This window comes from Triturus cristatus, chromosome 1_2 (assembly GCF_964204655.1).
Source record: "Triturus cristatus chromosome 1_2, aTriCri1.1, whole genome shotgun sequence".
Classification (NCBI taxonomy): domain Eukaryota; kingdom Metazoa; phylum Chordata; class Amphibia; order Caudata; family Salamandridae; genus Triturus; species Triturus cristatus.
Window position 1 is genome coordinate 1145349034 of NC_140580.1, and position 22723 is coordinate 1145371756.

Here is a 22723-nt window from a genome sequence, read left to right on the forward strand (position 1 = left end):
GGGTAGGCTGGAGTAATCTGACACATTTGTACATTGTCTCATACAGTTTGATAAAGTAGGCGAGGAGGAAGTACATTCAAAGTTGCAGTATAGTCGTGTACATGGCTGGTGTTGTATGAATGTTACTATACAAAGTTAAATTTTCTTAACTTCTCAGTGTATAGTCGGAAGTGATTGATGCAACATCATGAAAACTTGATAAGAAGATAGTTAATATAATAAGGTGGTTGGGAGAGGATTTTCAACTTTGACATGGGTTCTTCTTTCCAGTGTCCTTGTTTTATAAAGAGCTATCACTGGTAAGCTCTCATTGTTGTTCTTCTTTCGTTGGCACTGTTGAGCACCGGCGGTGGAACTAAGGTCCAGCTCAAATCCGATTTCTTCACGTGGCAGGGTGTGACCACTCACTGTTCTTTGATCACAGTCCTGTTCCTTAACACAGTTCACCACAGGTACTTTTGAGACAGGGTGCCGGCCTTTTGTTCCTCGGTAGTAGGTCAAAGTCATAGTCCAAATGAAAGAGGAAGAGAGAATGGGGTGGCATGGGATCGGATCAAAAATGCGGACCAAAGGGGGGCAGAATCTTTTCAGCACTGGGCCCATCAATCGGGCCCGACGGGTTGAGACTTCAGGCACGCTGGTCAGTGAGCAGGGGCCTCGAAGTAGCCCTTCGCGCTCATCGTTCTGATAATGGTGTCTCGTCTCACACCCTTGTTGCTTCGTCGCTTCCCCCTTGGTCGATGTCATAGATGCTTTATGATCCGCAGCCAGACTGTGCGTCACGTCCGACCCCTCTCTTCCGATGGCTGCAGGTTATCCTTGAATAGGTTATAAGAAACGAAAGTCTTAGAGATCTTGGCAGGGAAGACATTTACATACTTCATTCTCTCTCCCAACCACTGAGTAGTTGCGGAAATGCTCTTATCTGTTACTACATGATTGGTGCCTATTAACTCTGATGTTAATGTGCGTGTTACTAATCTATTAATTACTGCTGTGGTGCAGGGTTCTGTGGGTGTCCCTGTCCATCGTCTGGCCTTCTAGGTGTCGGTTTCTGCGCCTTATAATACAAGGTTTGGTAATACCCGTAAGTGCGAGGTGCTACTGTCATGCGTTCATGAGTATCCTTTTCATACAGTAGGTGACCCTTTATCAGTTTAAAACAGGGCCATCAGCTGTTTCGTTCGGGATACTCTGAGACGGCTAGTATAGGGCTGGAGTTATCTCTGGGAGAACAGGGTGCTTTAGACATTCTATTTCGGGCTAATTGGTCAGGGGTAATTCTGGGTGGTGGAGATGGTGTCCTTTAAGAACAAAAACCACTGACATATAGTCCCTGTGTTGAGGGTCAGATTGGGAGACATCAGTCGTCTTACCTGTCCTTTCCTTCTCAGCCGATTAGGCTTAATGTTTGTAAAAAGGAGAGGTAGTAACGTGGTAAAGTATGGTCGTTTTTGTTTCTGTCAATTTGTTCGAACACCACTGTGTTCAGGCCAATTATACACTTACCAAAGGGGTGTATGTCGTTAATTTATTCAAGAAGAAAAGAGGGCAAGAGAGAGCCTTTTGCGAGGGAGGGAGGGAGGGAGGGAGGGAGGGAGGGAGGGAGGGAGAGAGGGAGAGAGGGAGAGAGGGAGAGAGGGAGAGAGGGAGAGAGGGAGAGAGGGAGAGAGGGAGAGAGGGAGAGAGGGAGAGAGGGAGAGAGAGAGAGAGAGAGAGAGAGAGAGAGAGAGAGAGAGAGAGAGAGAGAGAGAGAGAGAGAGAGAGAGAGAGAGAGAGAGAGACGCGTGCATCAAGTAGGCTATTTTGGCATACATACGACACAAAACGAGAGAGAGAGAGAGATGGGTAAGATAATAGGCCACTTGGTGCACACACAACATGGAGTAGCATGGGTCTGTTCCATGTAAGAAAACACAAGCGGGGAAAAGACATAAATTCGGTGATCACGTACACACAAATGCCGGATAGGGTGTGACAGTACATGCATCAAGACGGAGACTCAGGGCTGCGTCGAGCACGGGGACCTCTCCTTTCCTGTCCTCTATTCCTATGCATGCTGCGTACCTTCAGTATTTTGTAGTTCATCTTATGGGTTGTCTGACCCTTTATTCTCCTCCCTTTGATCGGTGGACGCGCACTTCAATCATACAATGACGCTCTCTTCAAGTGATCCGAACATGAAATGCATACACATTCATATCGTATAATCGTAGTACACACGCACAATCATATCATACAGTTTTTCATGTTCCCAATGGTGGTCTGTAATTTTACGCACTATCTCACAACGTTTGTCTATGTTTTCCCTGATATTGAACTTGGTGCGGTCCATGTCCACTCCACTCTTCAGTCGGAACTTCGTCGTGACCTATAGAGGGGAAATAAGAGGGGAGGGGAGGTGCAGTATTCAAAATACCCCAGCGCGCGCAGACACGAAAGGTTCTACCTACCATGTACCAGGCTAGCCGCAGGGGTGGTTAATACCACGGACCCATTATTCTTTAGTTCGAGGCAAAGATGCTCTAGTTCATTCATCTCCTAAATTCGCGTTCCCTGGTCGTGCATGTATTTCTCAATTGGTCGTGTATTATGGTGCAGGATACCATACCTTGCATGCGACATATACCTTAAGTTATAGTTCATTATTGATTTGACAATTCTTGGAAAAAGGGCTGGCGTGATGGGTACAAATTCCGTTAAACAAAAAGATTTTTAGGCAAATTGTGTCTGTATTATCTGTATGCTTTCGCTTAGGAGTAACAATCATTTATTTAAAAGAAAAAACTTTCAACAACCCAGATGATTAGTCACGACACTGATTTCGTAATTCCTTTTTAAGAAGCCCTTTATTTAAAACAATGTCAGTATGGAAGTACGGGCCTACAGCCGCCATAGACCGGCCACGGTGTGAGAGGCGTCGAGCAACATGAGCAACACTGGATTAACATAAAAATCGGTTCCCCCCCTTTTCCCCACCATCATGTGTGTAAGCATCGCATATATATATATATATCTCTCTTTTTTAACACAAATGTCACGTGACTGGAACGCCACAAGGAGTTGTAGGCCACTCCTACATCAGCGCCATCTTGGGGCGGGGTCGGGTCAGTGCACAGTCTAAGTCTTTCCATGAATTAGCTGTTGAACCAGGATTCCTTTCGGTAGTTCGAGAACTTTCGTTAGCGTCAACTTTGCGTCAGCATGGCGTCACTGCAACCTTGTAGCAATGCCATGGTTCGTTCTTAGGGCGGGGCAGCAGGCGGGTTCTTCCGCCGACGCTCTACTTTCTCACTGCACCAAGCGGAGGCAAGGCGGCTGCCGCCCGGGGGCAAAAGAGCAATGGCGGTGGTTTTGTCCTTACCGGAAGTCCGCAGGAGTCGAATGTCAAATGACTCCAACCAATTCTGCAAGGCTAAGGGGAGCGTTCTGTCAAGGGTGGGGCCCATGCCCTAGCAAACAAGCTTTCGAGTCCAGAATTGTCTCACGGTGGGCCAGGCCTGGAACCGGAGGGGTCAACCGCCGGAGTTCAATGGCAGCAGTAGCAGCAGCTCTTCGGTACGGCTATCGGAGAGGGGCCAACAGCAGCTACAGCGGCAGTTCAGATGGTATTGCCACCGGAGTGGTTCCAGTAGCAGCGACAACAGCAGTTCGGATGGTATCACCATCGGAGTGGGCCCCTACTTACTTGGCTGCGGGGGCCCACTCCCCGCGTCGGGTGCTAGCGGCAGTCTTGGTGAACCCTGTGTCTGGGTGGTTGCCTGGCGGTCGCGTGCAGGGGTGCCGGCTCAGCCGAACGGCGAATGAAGTGGCAGGGCGCAACTCAGCTGGCTGACGTGTGAAAGATGCGGTTGGGGTGCCCTCATCTGCTGGCGAGCCTCCACCTGGGGAGGTGGGGGAGGCCCGTCCGCGTCGCCTCCCCCCGCCAGGGCACCCTCCGTTATTGAAGGAAGAAGTGACTGGGAAGACCCGCACAGCGTGCCAGGGTGAAATTCAGCAGGCCGATGAAAAAGATGGCTGGGTGCAGCTTAGCTGGCCGGCGAGTGAAAGACGGTTGGGTGCAGCTTAGCTGGTCGGCGAATTAAAGACGGTTGGGTGCAGCTTAGCTGGCCGGTGAGTCAAAGACGGTTGGGGTGCCCGGCGAGCCTCCACCTGGGGTGGTGGGGGAGGCCCGTCCGCGTCGCTTCCCCCCGCCAGGGCACCAGCCCTCATTAAGGAAAGAAGAAGAGAAAGCGGAAAGGCCCGCACAGCGTGGCGGGCTCCGCCTTGGTGTTGCCAGAACTTCGGCGCTTCGTATAGCCTCCGGCCTATTCGCACAATCGCTCGCCACTGATGTCAATGGATTTTTGCATGGCTTTTATAGCCCAAAGTCAACTAAGAGGGACCGCCCAAAACAGGCCAATGTTGCAATTTCGAGGAAGGAGAGGCGAGGACGGTGTCACGTGGACGTTAAGGCTTTGGGATGGAGGTTGCAGCAGACTTTCATGTAAATAGTTGTTTTAAAACGTGTTTTAACCTGTTTACCTTGTTGGTGTGTTTGTTATATCCTATAAGTTATTAAAATGTTATAACTACATTACTTCGTTGGAGTGTTTGTACATATTTGTAGTCTGATGACGAGCACAAGGAGGTTACTGTGCAATCGGAAAAATAACATAGCCCAATTGTGCGCGATCTAGCCCTAGTTTGGTGACGTCGATGGTGGGTGTCAGCAGGCTTCCGTTTGTGCGGGATTTTGTCATGCTTATTGGGCGGGGTGGGCAGTAGGGCAGACATGTTTAGGTAGCGAGAGTAATGGAGTCGGGCTACCTCGCGGTCGTCTCGACCGTGAGCTTGACTCCTTCCCTTGGTTTCATATGTCCCACAAAGGGCTAACTCCTAGCGTTATTTTAGTTTTTGTAAGGTCAAAAAGGATCCTACCAGTGCCTTTACTATCTTGTCGATTCCTGTTCGTTCATCCTTAGTTAATCGATTCATTCTGGTGGACTCTTTCTTTCCTATCTCATGGTCGTCTAGCGTTGTAGTCGACGTTGGGTTCGGCACAAGAGGCTCAGCCGGCGCGGAGGCCGTGAGGGCCGAGGCCCCTGTACTGCTTTTGCTCGTGTTCGGGGGTTGTGGGTGTTGCACTACTGATTGGGAGGGTGCATACGGAGGGGGCATGTAAATGATCGGGGGACCTAACAGTAATTCGTCATTCGTTCGCTGCTTGGAGGACAACTCAGGGTAGAGCAAAGAAGGGGTCCTAACAGCGTACTGGCCTGAGGTTTCGGGCTCCTGTCTTAGTTTAGTTTCCCTTCTCTCCTTTATGTCTTCTTCTAACTTTCTAGCGGCAAGGTGAGCTGCCTTTCGTAATTCCTTTTCTGCTTTTACTTCTTCCCTCTTTTTCCGTTGCGTCGCTTCTTTGCGCCACATGCCAATACTGTCAAGCATAGTAGGCGTCGTCTTATTGCTACGCAGAGCTACTTCTAGCGCTTCTATCTTGCGGTCGTCGAAGGATCCCATCAGTGGCCACTGACTTTCGGGGTCCTTCTTGGTATATTTATGCCACAGCTTGCTATAAGCTACGGCGACTAGTCCATATTTAGTGAACATGTCCTTATTAGGGGTGCCTTCCAGTGGAGCCGGGTGGTTCACCTCTAATAAGCGGTCCGGGCAGAACCAACTACCAATCAGTGGGGAGAAGATAGGCATGACGGGTTTCAACGGGGACAAAAGTCAGCACTACCTATCTTTTCACTGCTTGCAAAGACTAGACAGAATATCTCTATTCTTCGTTATTTGTAAGCAGAGAATACCTCCAAAGAACCAATATCGAACAACTAGTGTTCGGACAATCAATCAATCAATCAATGGGGAGATAAAGATAGGCACGACGGGTTTCAACGGGGACAAAAGTCTGCGTTACCTACCCTTCACTATCTGCAAAGGGAGAGAGAGAGAGTATTTCTACTCCTCCCCGTTTGTAGACAGCGAATATCTCAAAGAGAACAATCAATGAGCAATACTAGTATTCAAACAATCAATCAATTATTTCGCACTTTTGTCGTATTTCACGACCTTACCCGGACCGCGTGGACAGTTTCTCGTCTTCCGCCTCCAGCGCCCGATCGTCCTCTACTCTCCGTATTTGCCGCGGCACTCCTGATGGTTCCCAGTCAGGACCGTAGATCACTCGAGAGAGGTCTGCTCGGAACCAGTGAAGTTCGGATGATCGGCTGCCAGACGAGGGTCTATTGGGCAGGAGCTCTCCCGATCGTTGCAGTCGTTCACTCTGTCGTCGGGACCTCTCCCACTGGATCCACGTTTCGCTGATGGGCCCCACGTTTGGGACGCCAATTGTTAAATGGTAGCGGCAGTTTCAGTCGATAACCTTTCAAGTATTTGCCCGGCGGTAATCGCCTCTCATACCACTCGATAATTTACCAATAAAAGAGGCAGGGGCCGGAGACTGGAAGGCAGGAAACAAAGTTTTATTCCGTCGGAGCAGAACACATCAGATCTGACAGCAAGGTATCGTCACGAGGTGCTCTAACTGCATCTCTGAGACCTGGTCTCTTATACACTGGTTTATTGCTTTATTACACATAGTATATTCTTGAGATTCCCTTGATGCCTGAAAGAACATCCCCTGAAGCCCCGGCTCAGATCCGATCCCACACATGGTTACAGTAGAGGTTCCCACCCTACCCGCAGTGGGAGATGGCTATCGCGCAGCAGGGAATTCCGCTAATTCCCGGGGGTGTGTGCAACCGGCCGGGTCTCAGGGGGTAGGGGCTTTGATCTACTGTAATCCCTTTGATGCGGGGTGTTTCCCTTACAGTAGGGGCAATAAACTGCATCCGCAGGGCTAGGTGATGGCCTGGGACCAGTTCGGACAATGGGGTGCAGAGGAAGGGGGTTGTCAAAGGAGAGGCATGACCATGTATGGGATGTCGGTCGGATGTGGTTCCGTAGCAGGGTCGCGCAGAAGGAGAGGGTTTATGGCCTGTATGAGAGAGCGGGGGTGGCCAGCGCGCGGGGGATGCTTGCAGCGCCAAGAGGACCGCGCTGGCGATTGACAATGAGTGGGGTGCCTAAAATGGCAGCCGTGCGTTCGCTGTGCGTGGTGCTGGGGAGGGGCAAGATGGCGCAGATAATGTTCAGTTTGCAAGCTAAATTTCCACAAGAGAAGGTGCAGTGTCCAAACGTTTGCTCATTGGAGTTCTTAAAGAAGTTCTCTCTCAGAGACTCCTTCTAACAGCATTGGGGTTCGGGACTCCTTTATGCCTTTCTGCTCACCCATCCACTGCCTAGGAGTTTGAAAAAGATCAAGCGAGGACAGGCCCTAGTCATCCTATTGATCTCAGACTGGGCGAGGAGAAGGTGGTAGCCAGAACTTCCGGTGATGGGCATTTGTTCTCAGGCCCGGCTGCCCCTTTGGGAGGACGACCTCTTTTCACAGCAGCAGGGCCGAGTCTTGCACTCAAGCCCACACAACTTACACCTCCATGTGTGTAGGTTGAGCCCAGGCAGCTAATGGCTTTCAATCTTCCTCCTGAAGCAGTTGGTGTCATCAAGTCCGCCAAGCGTCCATCCACAAAATCTGTTCGAGGCATATGAGCTGCAGATTGTACACTGTGCATAGATCGCCATCTGGTGTTGGGCCGGGATGTTTGCAGTTTGTTTTTCCTCTTGGAAAGTCTTTGGAAGTCACGAGGTCGGTGACTCCTCCTTTGGTCCGTATTGCGCATGGGCTTCAGCTCCATCCTCAGATTGTTTTTTTCCGCCATCGGGCTCGGATGTAGTACTTCGCGCTCCGGTTCCGAACTTTTCCAGTTCAACAATCGACGCTAATCCTCGCTCATCGAGATTCTTCAGATAATAAATCAATCATCTTAATCACCTTCTCTTCGACACTTCTTCGATTCCGGTCATCGACGGCGGCCTTCGGGCCTATCCCGGGTCCGGTCTCGGCTGATGGAAAGAACTCCCTTCAAGAAGTGCCCTCGATGTGGGTCCAAATTCCCCCACACCGATCTTCATGAGGTGTGCAACCTCTGCCTCTCCCCTGAACACGAGGCTCGAGACTGTCCCGCCTGCAAGTCTTTTAGATCGAAAAAGACCATTCGAGATCGAAGGGCCAGACGCAACATGGCGCACTCCTCGACCTCCGCTCCAGTCGACATCTTCGGGGACGACATCGAAGCTCCGGGACAGCAGCACATCGAAGAAGAAGACGACGACCTCGTCAGTGCTTCCGAGGCCGACGACTCAGATGTGGAGGACATCACCCCGGCGCAGAGGGTCGTGAGTACTATACCCCCCTCCCACACCCAGGCTGATACCCAAAAAGGCTTCGGTCACGCCTTCGAGCCTAGGCAAGACCAAGGACACTGCTTCTAACACCCCACCTTCGGGCCCGGTAAAGAAGCCTATTAAGCCTTCCGGCAGCTCGGGCTCGAGCCAGCCTACCAGCGGTGCCGAAAAACACCCTTCGGCACCGAAGAAAAAATCGGCCTCCACACCGAGCTCAACACCAAAGCCCTCGGTGTCGAAACCCGCCCTCTCGGTGCCGACCAAACATCATAAGGCCCTCAGCGCCGACACTCCCGTGCCAAAGCCTCTCTCGACAAAAAATCGGAGGTCCCAAAAAAGCACGGCACAGACAAGCCTAAAAAGCCGTCTGCCCCGAAAACCTCAGCGCCGACCGAACAACCAGTGTCGCAAGAACTATTCACACCGGCTCCTCTGCAAAAGACACTTACCAAGGATCCAAAAACTGGACATTTGACACTGTCTTCAAAAAAGAGACATTTGGACAAACCAGCTCCACCTCCACCTCCAAAGAAGAAGGACACTGCTACCTCCCCTTTCAGAGTGCCTTCCCCACCTCCTCCACCCCCTCCACCCTCCCCACTTCCACCCCTGCCTCATCGCTCTCTGACCCTGTCTCCAGACCATGATGATCAAGGGGACCCTTACTACGATCCAGCAAATGTGCCACAAGACCCCACCCCTACTGGATCCCCAGATCCATGGGATGATTATAACAATCCGGACATCCCAGATGTCCCACAGGATGACATTTATCCATCCAGGCCATCCCCACCAGAAGACTCGTTAGGTTTTCACCACCTACTACAGAGGGAGGCACATTACCACGGGGTAGAGCTACATACTGACCCTGTGGAGGAAGATTTTCTCCTAGACACCTTCGATACTGCACATAGGTCTACTGCTATACTACCTATGCTGATAGGAGTAATCAAACATGCACCAGAGGTTTTTAAAGACCCAGTCAGGGCTAGGGTCCTAAACCCACGTATAGAGAAAAAATATAAAGCCGCCCCCACAGATCCTGCATACATTAAAGGCCCTGCACCACTGGATTCCTTAGTGGTATCTACAGCTAGGAAGAGATCAAATTCTCAGGCGGCAGGCGAAGCACCACCACCTGACAAAGAATCCAAGCTCCTAGACGCGTCAGGGAAGCGCACTGCGTCACAAGCCGCCAATATATGGCGTATCGCCAACACTCAAGCGCTATTGGCCAGATACGACAGAGCGCATTATGATGAGCTAGAAACCATCATGCACCATCTCCCTGAAAAATACAGAAATAGGGCTAATGAATTGATCCAAGATGGAAAAACTATAACTAATACCTCTATACGCTGTGCCCTAGATGCAGCAGATACAGCCTCCAGGGCCATAAACACCAGTGTCCTCCTCCGTCGCCACGCCTGGCTTAGAGTTTCAGGCTTTAAACCTGAGGTGCAAGCCTCCATATTGAACCACCCATTTGATCAACAACATTTATTTGGTCCAAAAGTTGATGAAGCCCTCGAGGATGAAGAAAGACACTGATACGGCAAAATCCATGGGAGCCCTACAGTCACACACTCCTAGGCGCTCCTTTCGCCACTCTTCCTTTCGGGGCACGGGTAGAGGCTACTCCTCAGATAGCGCATCCACGTCCTACAAATCCCCTCCTCAGTCCACCTTCACAAGGGGTTATCAAAGAGGCGTCTACAGAGGCAATAATAATAAAGGCAGAGGCAAAACAAATACCGCCCGCTCTGCCACACCGCCTACCCAATGACTTTCCCCCGCTCCCGCCAGACCATCCCACTCCGGTCGGGGGCAGAATACAAAATTTCCTTCATGTCTGGGAGACCATCACCTCAGACAGATGGGTGACGCAAATTATTCATTCAGGGTACTGCCTAGAATTAACATCTACCCCCCCAAACATTCCACCCAGGCAACGCCCAATGTCTCAAGAACATGCCACGTTACTAAAACAGGAGGTAATCTCCCTCCTGCAAAAACAAGCCATAGAGCAAATCCCCATCAATCAGCAAAATTTAGGGGTCTACTCCCTGTACTTTCTGATTCCAAAAAGAGACGAGACTCTACGACCTATTCTAGATCTCAGACCTCTAAACACTTACATACATGCAGACCATTTTCACATGGTAACCCTTCAACAGGTTCTTCCACTCCTCTCCCAGAACGACTTTCTCACCACACTGGACTTGAAAGACGCATACTTTCACATCCCAGTACACCATGCTCACAGAAAGTACCTCAGATTTGTGGTGGACGGGCAACACTACCAGTTCAAGGTGCTCCCGTTCGGGGTCACAACAGCACCAAGGGTATTCACCAAGTGCCTAGCAGTAGTGGCAGCACACCTCAGAAGACAGCACATTCACGTCTTCCCATATTTGGACGACTGGCTAATAAAAGCCACGTCCTACGACCAATGTGTGCACCACACCGCCGCTACAATCCAACTACTTCACCAGCTAGGTTTCACGGTGAACCACCAAAAGTCCCAATTGATAACATCACACACACAACAATACCTCGGTGCCACCATAGACACCTCAAAAGCCATAGCCTATCCCAATCCTGCCAGGATTGCAAACATACTGGCTCTGCGTCAAAAATTCATACTTCAACACTCTCTCCCAGCAAAGAGTGTTTATGCAACTGATAGGGATGATGGCCTCTTGCATCTTCATAGTGCCTCATGCAAGACTCCAGATGCGTCCACTCCAAGATTGCTTAGCGCGCCAGTGGATCCAGGCCCAGGGGCAACTGACAGATCTGGTGTTGGTGGACGGTCGCACCCATCGCTCTCTGCAGTGGTGGAACACCACAAACCTTTCCAAAGGTCGACCGTTCCTGGACCCGGTTCCACAAATAATCCTAACAGACGCATCGCTCTCCGGCTGGGGAGCTCATCTGTTACATCTCACAGTGCAGGGCACATGGACGCCGCAACAGAAGTTACTCCACATCAACCATTTGGAGTTACTGGCAATCTTTCTAGCCCTAAAATCCTTCCAGACACAGATTTCAGGCAAGGCAGTCCTCATTCGCACAGACAACATGACTGCCATGTACTACATTCAAAAACAGGGGGGCACACACTCTCCACAGCTCTCTCAATTAGCACAGAGCATATGGAGATGGGCAATTCCGCAGAAATTTTTTCTCCTGGCACAACACGTCCCAGGAGTCCAAAACACCGTGGCAGATCTGCTCAGCAGACAAACGCAACAGATCCACGAATGGGAACTTCACCCACAGGTTCTTTACCCGTTCTTTCAGAAGTGGGGGCATCCTGAGATAGACCTCTTCGCCACCCACGAAAACAAAAAATGCCCAAGCTTCGCCGCCAGATATCCACACCCATTGTCCAAAGGCAATGCGATATGGATGAACTGGTCAGACAAATTTGCATACGCTTTTCCACCTCTCCCACTAATTCCATTAGTGGTGCGAAAGCTACAACAGCATTCCCTCACACTGATCCTAGTAGCTCCAACTTAGGCCAGACAACCGTGGTACACCACGCTGCTGGAACTCTCGGTAGTACCACACCAAAAGCTACACCTCTCACCATGCCTCCTAACCCAGAACCATGGAGAGATCAGGCACCCGGACCCAGTGCAGCTCAACCTTGCGATCTGGCTCCTGAGGTTCTAGAATTCGGATACCTTAACCTTCCCCCTGATTGCATGAATATTATCAGAGAAGCTAGACGCCCTACTACTAGGGCATGCTATGCTGCAAAGTGGAAAAGATTTGTTGTTTACTGCCATAACAACACAATCAACCCTCTAAATGTGTCCATACAGCACATCATATGTTACTTGCTCCATCTACAAAGGTGTAACCTAGCATATACATCCATTCGGTTACACCTCGCAGCAATTGCTGCTTACTTACAGAACAGGCAGCACCTATCACTTTTCAGGGTGCCTGCCATCAAAGCTTTTATGGAAGGCCTCAAAAGAGTAATTCCACCCAGAGTACCATCCTCACCTGTCTGGAACTTGAATATAGTTCTCGCAAGGCTAATGGGACCGCCTTTTGAACCATTACATAAATGTGAGCTGCAATTTCTCACATGGAAAACAGCTTTTCTAGTGGCCATCACTTCCCTTAGAATGGTTAGTGAAATACAAGCACTCACTATACAGGAACCTTTTCTCCAAATGCATCAGAACAAGGTTGTACTCCGCACCAACCCAAAATTCCTACCCAAAGTCATTTCTCCCTTCCATCTAAACCAGTGGGTAGAATTACCAGTCTTTTTCTCACAACCTCAAACAGTTGCGGAAAGGGCTTTACACACACTGGATGTTAAAAGGGCCTTACTTTACTACATCCAAAGAACACAACCTTTCAGAAAAACCAAACAGCTATTTGTCTCTTTCTCTCCACCACATAAAGGCAACCCTATTTCTAAATCAGAGATAGCTAGGTGGATTGTAAAATGCATACAGATTTGCTACCACAAAGCAAAACGAACGCTATCTGTTCCCCCTAAAGCCCACTCCACAAGGAAGATAGGGGCTTCTATGTCTTTCCTAGGGGACATACCACTAGATGACTTCTGCAAAGCAGCGACATGGTCAACACCGCACACTTTCACAAAACATTACTGTGTAGATGTGCAAACCAAGCAACAAGCTAGTGTGGGCCAGGCTGTACTAAAAACACTGTTCCAAACAACTGCAACGGATGCCGGTGGTCGCCGCTAGGGTTGGGTACTGCTATATAGTCTATGCACAGTGTATAATCTGCAGCTCATATGCCTCGAACGGAATATGCTACTTACCAGTATGCATCTGTTCTTGGCATGTAGAGATGCAGATCTATACACGCCCACCCGCCTCCCCGGCTACCTGTATCGTTCCAGTCTTATCTTATTTAGATACAACACACATGGGTTTCTTTACTGTTATTACTACGCTCCATCTTTCCCTGCTGGCGAAAAACAATCTGAGGATGGAGCCGAAGCCCATGCGCAATACGAACCAAAGGAGGAGTCACCGACCTCGTGACTTCCAAAGACTTTCCAAGAGGAAAAACAAACTGCAAACATCCGGGCCCAACACCAGATGGCGATCTATGCACAGTGTATAGATCTGCAGCTCTACATGCCAAGAACAGATGCATACTGGTAAGTAGCATATTCCATGCAAGATGCGGGGTGAAGTTTATTGCTTGGTGTTCCTTCCAAAACCTCAATGCAAAATTATTGGATGTTCTTCTGTTTTGTCCTTGGGTCAGGAAGGTCTTGCTTTGGCAACAGTTAAATGCTACCTTTCAGCCTTCCTGCATTTACCTCATCAGCCGTCCCTTTTCAAGTCACCTGTTGTGAGGGCGTTTTTTTGAAAGGGCTGATCCACATGCTCCCACCAACACCATTTGTGATGCAGCAGTGGGACCTTAATTTGGTACTCACTTGCCTGATGTGCACTCCTTTTGAACCTGTGCACATTTGTCCTTCAACTATTAAGACAGCTTTTCTCATTGTCATAACATTGGCCGGAAGTGTGAGTTAACTCCAGACTTTATCAGTAGCTCCTTCATTTGCATTTTTCTTCCCTGACGAAAGTGTCATCCCTGTCCAAGGTAGTCCTGCTCGTCCCCACAGGGCAATCCATTACCATGCCATCCTTCTCTGCACTGCCTCATCGGTTCAAGGAGCAAGAATGCTCCCCCGCCTTGACCCTAAGAGGGAGTTCAGCTTCTTTGTAGACCTAACCAAAGACTACCAACAAGACGGCCAACTTTTCCTTGCTTTCTCTTAAGCTAAGAAAGATGAAGTGGTGCAAAAGAGGACCATCTCCAGACTGTGTTTTGCATCAAGATTTGGTATGGACTGATCAAGGAACAGCCCCCCAGAAGATGTGCTCACTCCGCCCGAACAGAGCAAAGGCTGCTACCACTGTGCTGGCACAAGGCCTGCCAGTGTTGGATATTTGCCAAGCTGCAACACAGATTTACAAAGCATTCCTGCCTGGATAGCCAGGTCAGGCAGGACGAGCACGTCCCTGATCTGTCCTGCAGGATTCCCTGGTCTGAGCCATTTCATCCACCCAGCACCGAAGGAGGTGCACTGCTTTGGTATCTATTCACAAGTTGAGGAATCTGTGATTAAAAGCCTCTAGCAGAAGAACAAGTTACTTACCTTCTATAAAACCTTTTCAGGTAAAGACTTTACCGGACCGCATTTTCTTCACCCACCCCCTCCTCCTAGTTCTGTGGAATGGTGTCACAGTCCATGAATAAGAGGCCAAATCTACTGGTCTACAGACTGCGCTATCAGACTTCCATAGCTCCACTTCCGACTATACAGACGGAGATCAGAAACTACCGGACGTCGGCTTGTGGACAGGGTGTACATATGGAAGCCCTGACGGTCTATTCGGGCGGAATGGATCATACGCAGAGCCACACAATGCCACCTAACATGGAGCCACACAATGCCACCTAACATGGAGCCACACAATGCCACCTAACATGGAGCCACACAATGCCACCTAACATGGAGCCACACAATGCCACCTAACATGAAGCCACACAATGCCACCTAACATGGAGCAACACAATGCCACCTAACATGGAGCCACACAATGCCACCTAACATGAAGCCACACAATGCCACCTGACATGGAGCCACACAATGCCACCTGACATGGAGCCACACAATGCCACCTAACATAGAGCCACACAATGCCACCTAACATAGAGCCACACAATGCCACCTAACATAGAGCCACACAATGCCACCTAACCTGGAGCCACACAATGCCACCTAACATGGAGCCACACAATGCCATCTAATGAAGTGCAAGGGAATTGCTAGAAAGGTTTCCGATTCTAGTCCGGTGTTCGTGACCTGGCGCCCTTGCCTCCCCAGCCGGTGTCCCCATTCTCTCTGCGAGGAGCTTACCGTCTCTCCCCTCAGTGCTGGCCTCTGGAGTATGTAAGTATGCCTCCCGTTACCCTGGAAATCAATGTTTTGTGGTCTCTTTTCCGCCATTACCTACCCCAAGCCTCTAAAACCGAGGGACGGGTGGGTTTGAGCTTGCAACTGTCCTTGTCCAGGGGGGAGGCTACAGGTGAAGAGAGGGCGAGCCAGGTAAGACCCGGGGCTAAATAGCCCCACCCTGACTCTCCCCCCCCCCCCCCCCTTTCCGGGCCAGGCCTACGACCGGAAATACGTCCCGGCCTGACCCGGAAGGACTTCGCTTGGCCAATGCCAGGATCATAGAAACAAACATGAGGTGGTGTGGCTTGGGGCCTGGGTGGCCGGGCCCTAATGGCGCGCTCACCCAGGCTTGCGCTTTTCCTAGAGCCCCTAGCCCTCGATCCTTGTCCGTCCTTTCCGGGGCCCACCCCTCTACCACCAGGCTGCGAGGGAGGCGTTCGTGAACTGGCACCCTTGCCTCCCCAGCCGGTGTCCCCATTCTCTCTGCGAGGAGCTTACCGTCTCTCCCCTTCAGTGCTGGCCTCGGGAGTATGTAAGTATGCCTCCCGTTACCCCGGAAATCAATGTTTTGTGGTCTCTTTTCCGCCACTAGGGTGACCAGGGCCCACAGGTCCTTCACCCTCACCACCTGCAAACAAACTCTCGACGAAGGACCAAATCCCTTTGATCCATGTGTCCGTTCCAAAATCGGACAAATGTACGCCGTCCGGATGAAACATTATGTCCCCTGTGATCAGACGATGCGGAATCTGACACAGGCGGCCCGATCCTGGGCACAACCTGGCCAACTCCCCATTGAGACGCCTCACCGACACATTCAGGGCGCGGGATCGGACTCCGGCGGCCCAAGTCCAGCACGGCATCATGCAGGACCATGCAATCCGGGAGTTAGGGGAAAACCTCCCAATCCATGAAACTGTCCTCGTCCAGGGGGCGGCTACAGGTGAAGAGAGGGTGAGCCAGGTAAGACCCGGGGCTAAATAGCCCCCACCCTGACCCCCCCCCCCCCCCCGCCCCCCCCCCCTTCCGGGCCAGGCCTACAACCGGAAATACGTCCCAGCCTAACCCGGAAGGACTTCGCTCTGCTGGCCAATGCCAGGATCATAGAAACAAACATGAGGGGGTGTGGCTTGGGGCCTGGGGGGCCGGGCCCTAATGGCGCGCTCACCCAGGCTCGCGCTTTTCCAATTCCCCTCTGTGGAGGGTATTGTTGTGTGGGGTGCGCACAGATAGGAAGCTGTAGGTCGTGCCAGCGAGGAGACAGCCTGGCGGTGCTGGCTAGGGGTCCTACACAGCCCCCTTTGTGCCACAAGGGCCCTCCTCACACCGAGCAGAGGACCTCGATGCTCCATGGAAGAAAAGGAATGGGTAAAATGCCACCAGGCGCTCGTGGGCTCCCATCCATAAAGCGAAATAAGATGATGGAAAGGGAACATGTCCCCGCCCCTGGCTACGACTCTAAAGGGCTCGCGCCGGTGGTAAAGATCTTCCCATAAGCCAACGGGGCTTCATCGAAAGTGTGCTTCTTGCTTTGTTGGTGCCACAGGGGGGGCAGGAGCGGCACTTGAAGGGTCTGTTCTCCTCTTGGTAGACTGGCAGCAAGAGCCCCCAGACCACTTTTGATTGTGCCACTTTTAAGTGTCCAAAATCACTGAAATGGTGACCCAAGGAGAGGTTTCAACATGTTTCAAACCTATCTGAACTAGGGCTCTAGCGCAGAGAGTCTATTTCTGGCCCTGTGTTTTTTGTCTCGCGTGTACATCCTCAAGATACGCGTTTGTTATGGATCTGTCTGTGCAGTCGGAGAGCTGTTGCATTACCCCCTCCCACTAATGTCGCAGTTCCGGACATGACCACAACATGTGTATAATGCCAGCGTCATGCAGAGAACACCGAGGACAACTCATGTCGTGTCTGTGAAAGTAGCGGTTCATTTTCTCTGGGGTTATGTATGCTCTGTGAACAGTGCATAATTGTATCAGTCTGAATCTGACGTTGCGGGGGACATGCACAGGACTCGCTAATATAGTGTTCCATTCCCTCGTATTGCATGGACGACCAAGAGCCGTATCTCATTTCGTGCGCAGAGGAGTCAGATCTACTGCTGTATGAAGACACAGTGCATCCGCCAACCAGCGGAAGATCTGCTGCTGTATGAAGACACCGTGCATCTGCCAACCAGCAGAAGATCTACTGCTGTATGAGGACACCTTGCATCCGCCAACCAGCGGAAGATCTACTGCTGTATGAGACACCGTGCATCCGCCAACCAGCGGAAGATCTACTGCTGTATGAAGACTTCGTGCATCCGCCAACCAGCGGAAGATCTACCGCTGAATGAGACACCGTGCATCTGCCAACCAGCGGAAGATCTACTGCTGTATGAGGACACCGTGCATTCGCCAACCAGCGGAAGATCTACTGCTGTATGAGGACACCGTGCATCCGCCAACCAGCGGAAGATCTACTGCAGTATGAGAACACCGTGCATCCGCCACCCAGCGGAAGATCTACTGCTGTATGAGACACCGTGCATCCGCCAACCAGCGGAAGATCTACTGCTGTATGAAGACACCGTGCATCCGCCAACCAGCGGAAGATCTACTGCTGTATGAGGACACCGTGCATCCGCCAACCAGCGGAAGATCTTCTGCTGTATGAGGACACCGTGCATCCGCCAACCAGCGGAAGATCTACTGCTGTATGAGGGCACCTGCTGTATGAAGACACCGTGCATCCGCCAACCAGCGGAAGATCTACTGCTGTATGAGGACACCGTGCATCCGCCAACCAGTGGAAGATCTACTGCTGTATGAGGACACCGTGCATCCGCCAACCAGCGGAAGATCTACTGCTGTATGAGGACACCGTGCATCCGCCAACCAGCGGAAGATCTACTGCTGTATGAAGACACCGTGTATCCGCCAACCAGCGGAAGATCTACTGCTGTATGAGGACACCGTGCATCCGCCAACCAGCGGAAGATCTACTGCTGTATGAAGACACCGTGCATCCGCCAACCAGCGGAAGATCTGCTGTATGAAGACACCGTGCATCCGCCAACCAGCGGAAGATCTGCTGTATGAAGACACCGTGCATCCGCCAACCAGCGATGAGATGACGGCTGCCTCCCATAACATGTAGATATGGAAGCACTAGATGTGTCTGGAGTTCTTGCGATGTCGCTCCATGTACCACGCAGCAGACTAATCCAGGAAGCATGTGTAAGAAAGTGTCCTGTAGGTATGCTCTCCTCCTGTGTCAAAAACGCTATATAGGATTAGTGCGCCATAACATAACGTGTATTTGTAAAGCGCACGTTCACCCCAGCAACGGGGCATCACGGCGCTGAATAACAGATGTATATTGTTACTGAGTGGACCCGCCGGGGTTTGAACCTGTGACCATGAGGTCGAACACAGGCCCCTGCAGTTGGATGCATTAGTCCACTGAGCCACCAGACCCGGGTCTTGGTAGAGGTCGCCTAACGTGTGTATACCTGCCGAGTGCCAGGCATCTAAATCTGCCTCTGGGCATCCCCAGAGGCGGAATTGCTGGTGCATATGGTGTAGGGCTTTTGGTGAGGAACAGGGTGAGAGCAGTTCACTGAAAGCCAAGGGTTTGTGCCGCAGTGGGTCAGTGACAGACTATCCGCTTTCACAGACCCGTCCTGTGGTACTGTTCACTGGCAGCCCAAGGGTTTGTGCTGCAGTGGCTCAGCGACGCTGTCCTCTTTCACAGATCCTTTCCTGTGGTACTGTTCACTGGCAGACAAGGGTTTGTGACACAGTGGGTCAGTGGCACTGTCCTCTTACACAGACCCATTCTGTAGTACTGTTCACTGGGAGCCCAAGAGTTTGTATGGCAGTGCCTCCGTGACAGACTATACTGTTTCACAGACCCTTTCCTGTGGTACTGTTCACTGGCAGCCAAGGGTTTGTGCAGCAGTGGCTCAGCGACACTGTACTCTTTCACAGACCCGCGCTGTGGTACTGTTCACTGGCAGCCAAGGGTTTGTGCCGCAGTGGCTCAGCGACACTGTACTCTTTCACAGACCCGCGCTGTGGTACTGTTCACTGGCAGCCCAAGGGTTTGTGCATCAGTGGCTCCGTGACACTGTCCTCTTTCACAGACCCGCGCTGTGGTACTGTTCACTGGCAGCCCAAGGGTTTGTGCAGCAGTGACACTGTCCTCTTTCACAGACCTGTCCTGAGGTACTGTTCACTGGCAGCCAAGGGTTTGTGCCGCAGTGGCTCAGCGACACTGTACTCTTTCACAGACCTGCGCTGTGGTTCTGTTCACTGGCAGCCAAGGGTTTGTGCCGCAGTGGCTCAGCGACACTGTACTCTTTCACAGACCCGCGCTGTGGTACTGTTCACTGGCAGCCAAGGGTTTGTGCTGCAGTGGCTCAGCGACACTGTACTCTTTCACAGACCCGCGCTGTGGTACTGTTCACTGGCAGCCAAGGGTTTGTGCTGCAGTGGCTCAGCCAGTGTCCTCTTTCACAGACCAGTCCCGTGGTACTGTTCACTGGCAGCCCAAGGGTTTGTGCCGCAGTGGCTCAGTGACACTGTCCTCTCACAGACCCGTCCTGTGGTACTTACTGTTCACTGGCTGCCAAGGGTTTGTGCCGCAGTGGCTCAGTGACACTGTCCTCTCACAGACCCGTCCTGTGGTACTGTTTGCTGGCAGCCAAGGGTTTGTGCTGCAGTGGCGCAGCGACACTGTCCTCTTTCACAGACCCGTCCTGTGGTACTGTTCACCGGGAGCCCAAGGGTTTGTGCTCCAGTGACTCAGTGGAAGACTGTCCTTATTGTTGCTGTGTCTTTCTCCCTGTCTCTTCTCTTACTGTGTGCCCCTGTTTGTCAATACCTGTTATCACTGAGTCAGATTGTTGTTGTTTGTCTGCCTTTCTATCTTCTGCTCTGCTATGACATTGTGACCCTGCCCGCCTGTGTCACTGAGTCACTATTCTTGTGTGGTCAGTGTGTCCATGACAGCCTGATGCTGCCTTTTTCAGACTTTTGTTGTGTGTCTGCCTTTCCACCTTCCTGTCTCTTCTCTGACTCTGACCCTGTCTCTGTCTGTCACTGAGTCAGATTGTTGTTGTGTGTCTGCCTTTCCATCTTCCTGTCTCTTCTCTGCCTGTGACCCTGTCTCTGCATGTCACTGAGTCAGATTGTTGTTGTGTGTCTGCCTTTCTGTCTTCCTGTCTCTTCTCTGACTGTGACCCTGTCTCTGCCTGTCACTGAGTCAGATTGTTGTTGTGTGTCTGCCTTTCTATCTTCCTGTCCCTTCTCTGATTGTGACCCTGTCTCTGCCTGTCACTGAGTCAGCCTTTCCATCTTCCTGTCTCTTCTCGGATTGTGACCCTGTCTCTGCCTGTCACTGAGTCAGCCTTTCCATCTTCCTGTCTCTTCTCGGATTGTGACCCTGTCTCTGCCTGTCACTGAGTCTGATTGTTGTTGTGTGTCTGCCTTTCTATCTTCCTGTCTCTTCTCTGACTGTGACCCTGTCTCTGCCTGTCACTGAGTCAGATTGTTGTGTGTCTGCCTTTCCATCTTCCTGTCACTTCTCTGACTGTGACCCTGTCTCTGCCTGTCACTGAGTCAGATTGTTGTTGTGTCGACAGCGTGTCACATGACTTCCTGATGTTGCCTGCCTCTGACTGTTGTAGTGTGTCTTAAGTTCAATCTTTTCGTCTCTTTTATGACTGCGTGCCTGTCTGCCACTGACGCAGATTGTTGTTGTGTGTCTCCCTTGCTGTCTCCCTGCCGCTTCTGTAACACTGTGACCTTGCCTGCTTGTGTCAACGAGTCAGATTGTTGATGTGTGGTCGGTGTGTCCCATGACTGCTTCTACCTGCCTGACTGTTGTGTGTCTGCCTTCCTGCCTCTTCTGACACTGTGACCCTGCCTGCTCCGCTGAGTCACATTGTTGATGTGTGGCAGTGTGTCCCATGACTGCTTCTGCCTGCTTGACTGTTGTGTGTCTGCCTTTCTGCCTCTTCTGACACCGTGACCCTGCCTGCGCCACTGAGTCACATTGTTGATGTGTGGTCAGTGTGTCCCATGACTGCTTCTGCCTGCCTGACTGTGTGTCTGCCTTTCTGTCTTCTTGCCTCTTCTGACACTGTGACCCTGCCTGCTTGTGCCAGCGAGTCAGATTGTTATTGTGTGGCCAGTGTCTGTGCCTCTGACTCGAATTATTGGTGTCGGTCTGTCCATCTTCCTGTCCCCTCTCTGACTGAGTGACTGACGCCTGTGTCACTCAGTCGGATTGCTTCTGTGTGCACCTGCCTGTGTCACTGCCACGGAGTGTTGTTCTCCGAGTGCCTCTACACACACAGGGAGCGTGTCGCCTCAGATGGTTTCTTTAGGCTGCTGGCAGGCAGTCAGTCTCTCCTGACGGCCGCGTTAGAAGTCAGTCGAGCAGATGAAAAGGGCCGTCCTGCCTGTCTCCAGCTCCCATCACAGGCGCTCCGCCTGCCCCCCTCCCTGCCTTCATCCCGCCTCATTAGGGCTCATTACCTGCGCCTGCTCCTGCTCACAGGTGCGCCTGGCTGTGGGGGTCCGCCCATCACACGCGTCCTCCGCTGACATACCGCCGGGCGCCCCCCGAAATAGACGCGCACGGATTAATGAGGGTGCCAGGGAGGGAGGGTTCTGGGAGCAGAGAGAGGCAGGGGCTGCGGTCGGTAGAAGGGCCTATTAGCGCCTCCTCGGCCTGTCTCCTGCGCCATCGGGTGTCAGGAGCCTGCGCTTTCTAACCGGAGGAGTCTTGGGGGGTGGGGGGTCCCCAGCACACTTCTCTCTCTCTCTCGGAACTTCTAACTGTGTGATATAGTCAGGGCCATTGGAATTATGCAGCAGGGGGGGGGAAATTATGTGGCTGGGGTTCAGTAAATTATGTGGCACATTTTGTGATAGTATTACTTTTTATTTTGTCATTTTTAAGCTTGTTAACACGGTCTGGACATTAGTTGTACCTCATTAGTACCGGTTTAACGCCCAAATATAGCAATAAGCTACAGAAAGGTGACCAGTCAACCTTAGCAAAGGGCCTTGCACTGAGCGGCAACACGTGTCGCTGTGTTATTACTAACGTTTTAACCGTTTGAGCTAGAAACACATTTTTCGTTATTAACATCTGCAGATTATGTGGCTGATGATAGATTTTGTGGCAAATGCAGCAAATCTGCAATTATGCAAAAATCACCGCAACTGCACAATCCCATAATTCCAATGGCCCTGAATATAGTCCAGTATTTCCATCGAGGGGTTCTAGTGACACCATAAACGGAGTCTGAAGACTTAGTGATTTTTAAATGTTGTCTGCTCCCCGACAGCAATATAATACCATATTACACACGTACCGATAATGTATGTTTTTAATGTTACATGTTTATTTGTGGCCTAAATAGCTTTGAAAAACAGTTTTCCT

General features: G+C 51.2%; 1 protein-coding gene across 2 annotated transcripts in view; it reads left to right on the top strand.

The window, feature by feature from the left end:
* DDX31 (DEAD-box helicase 31) overlaps positions 1 to 22723 on the top strand; it is a 267577-nt gene that overhangs the window by 86727 nt on the left and 158127 nt on the right. The gene's annotated exons all lie outside the window — the stretch shown is intronic.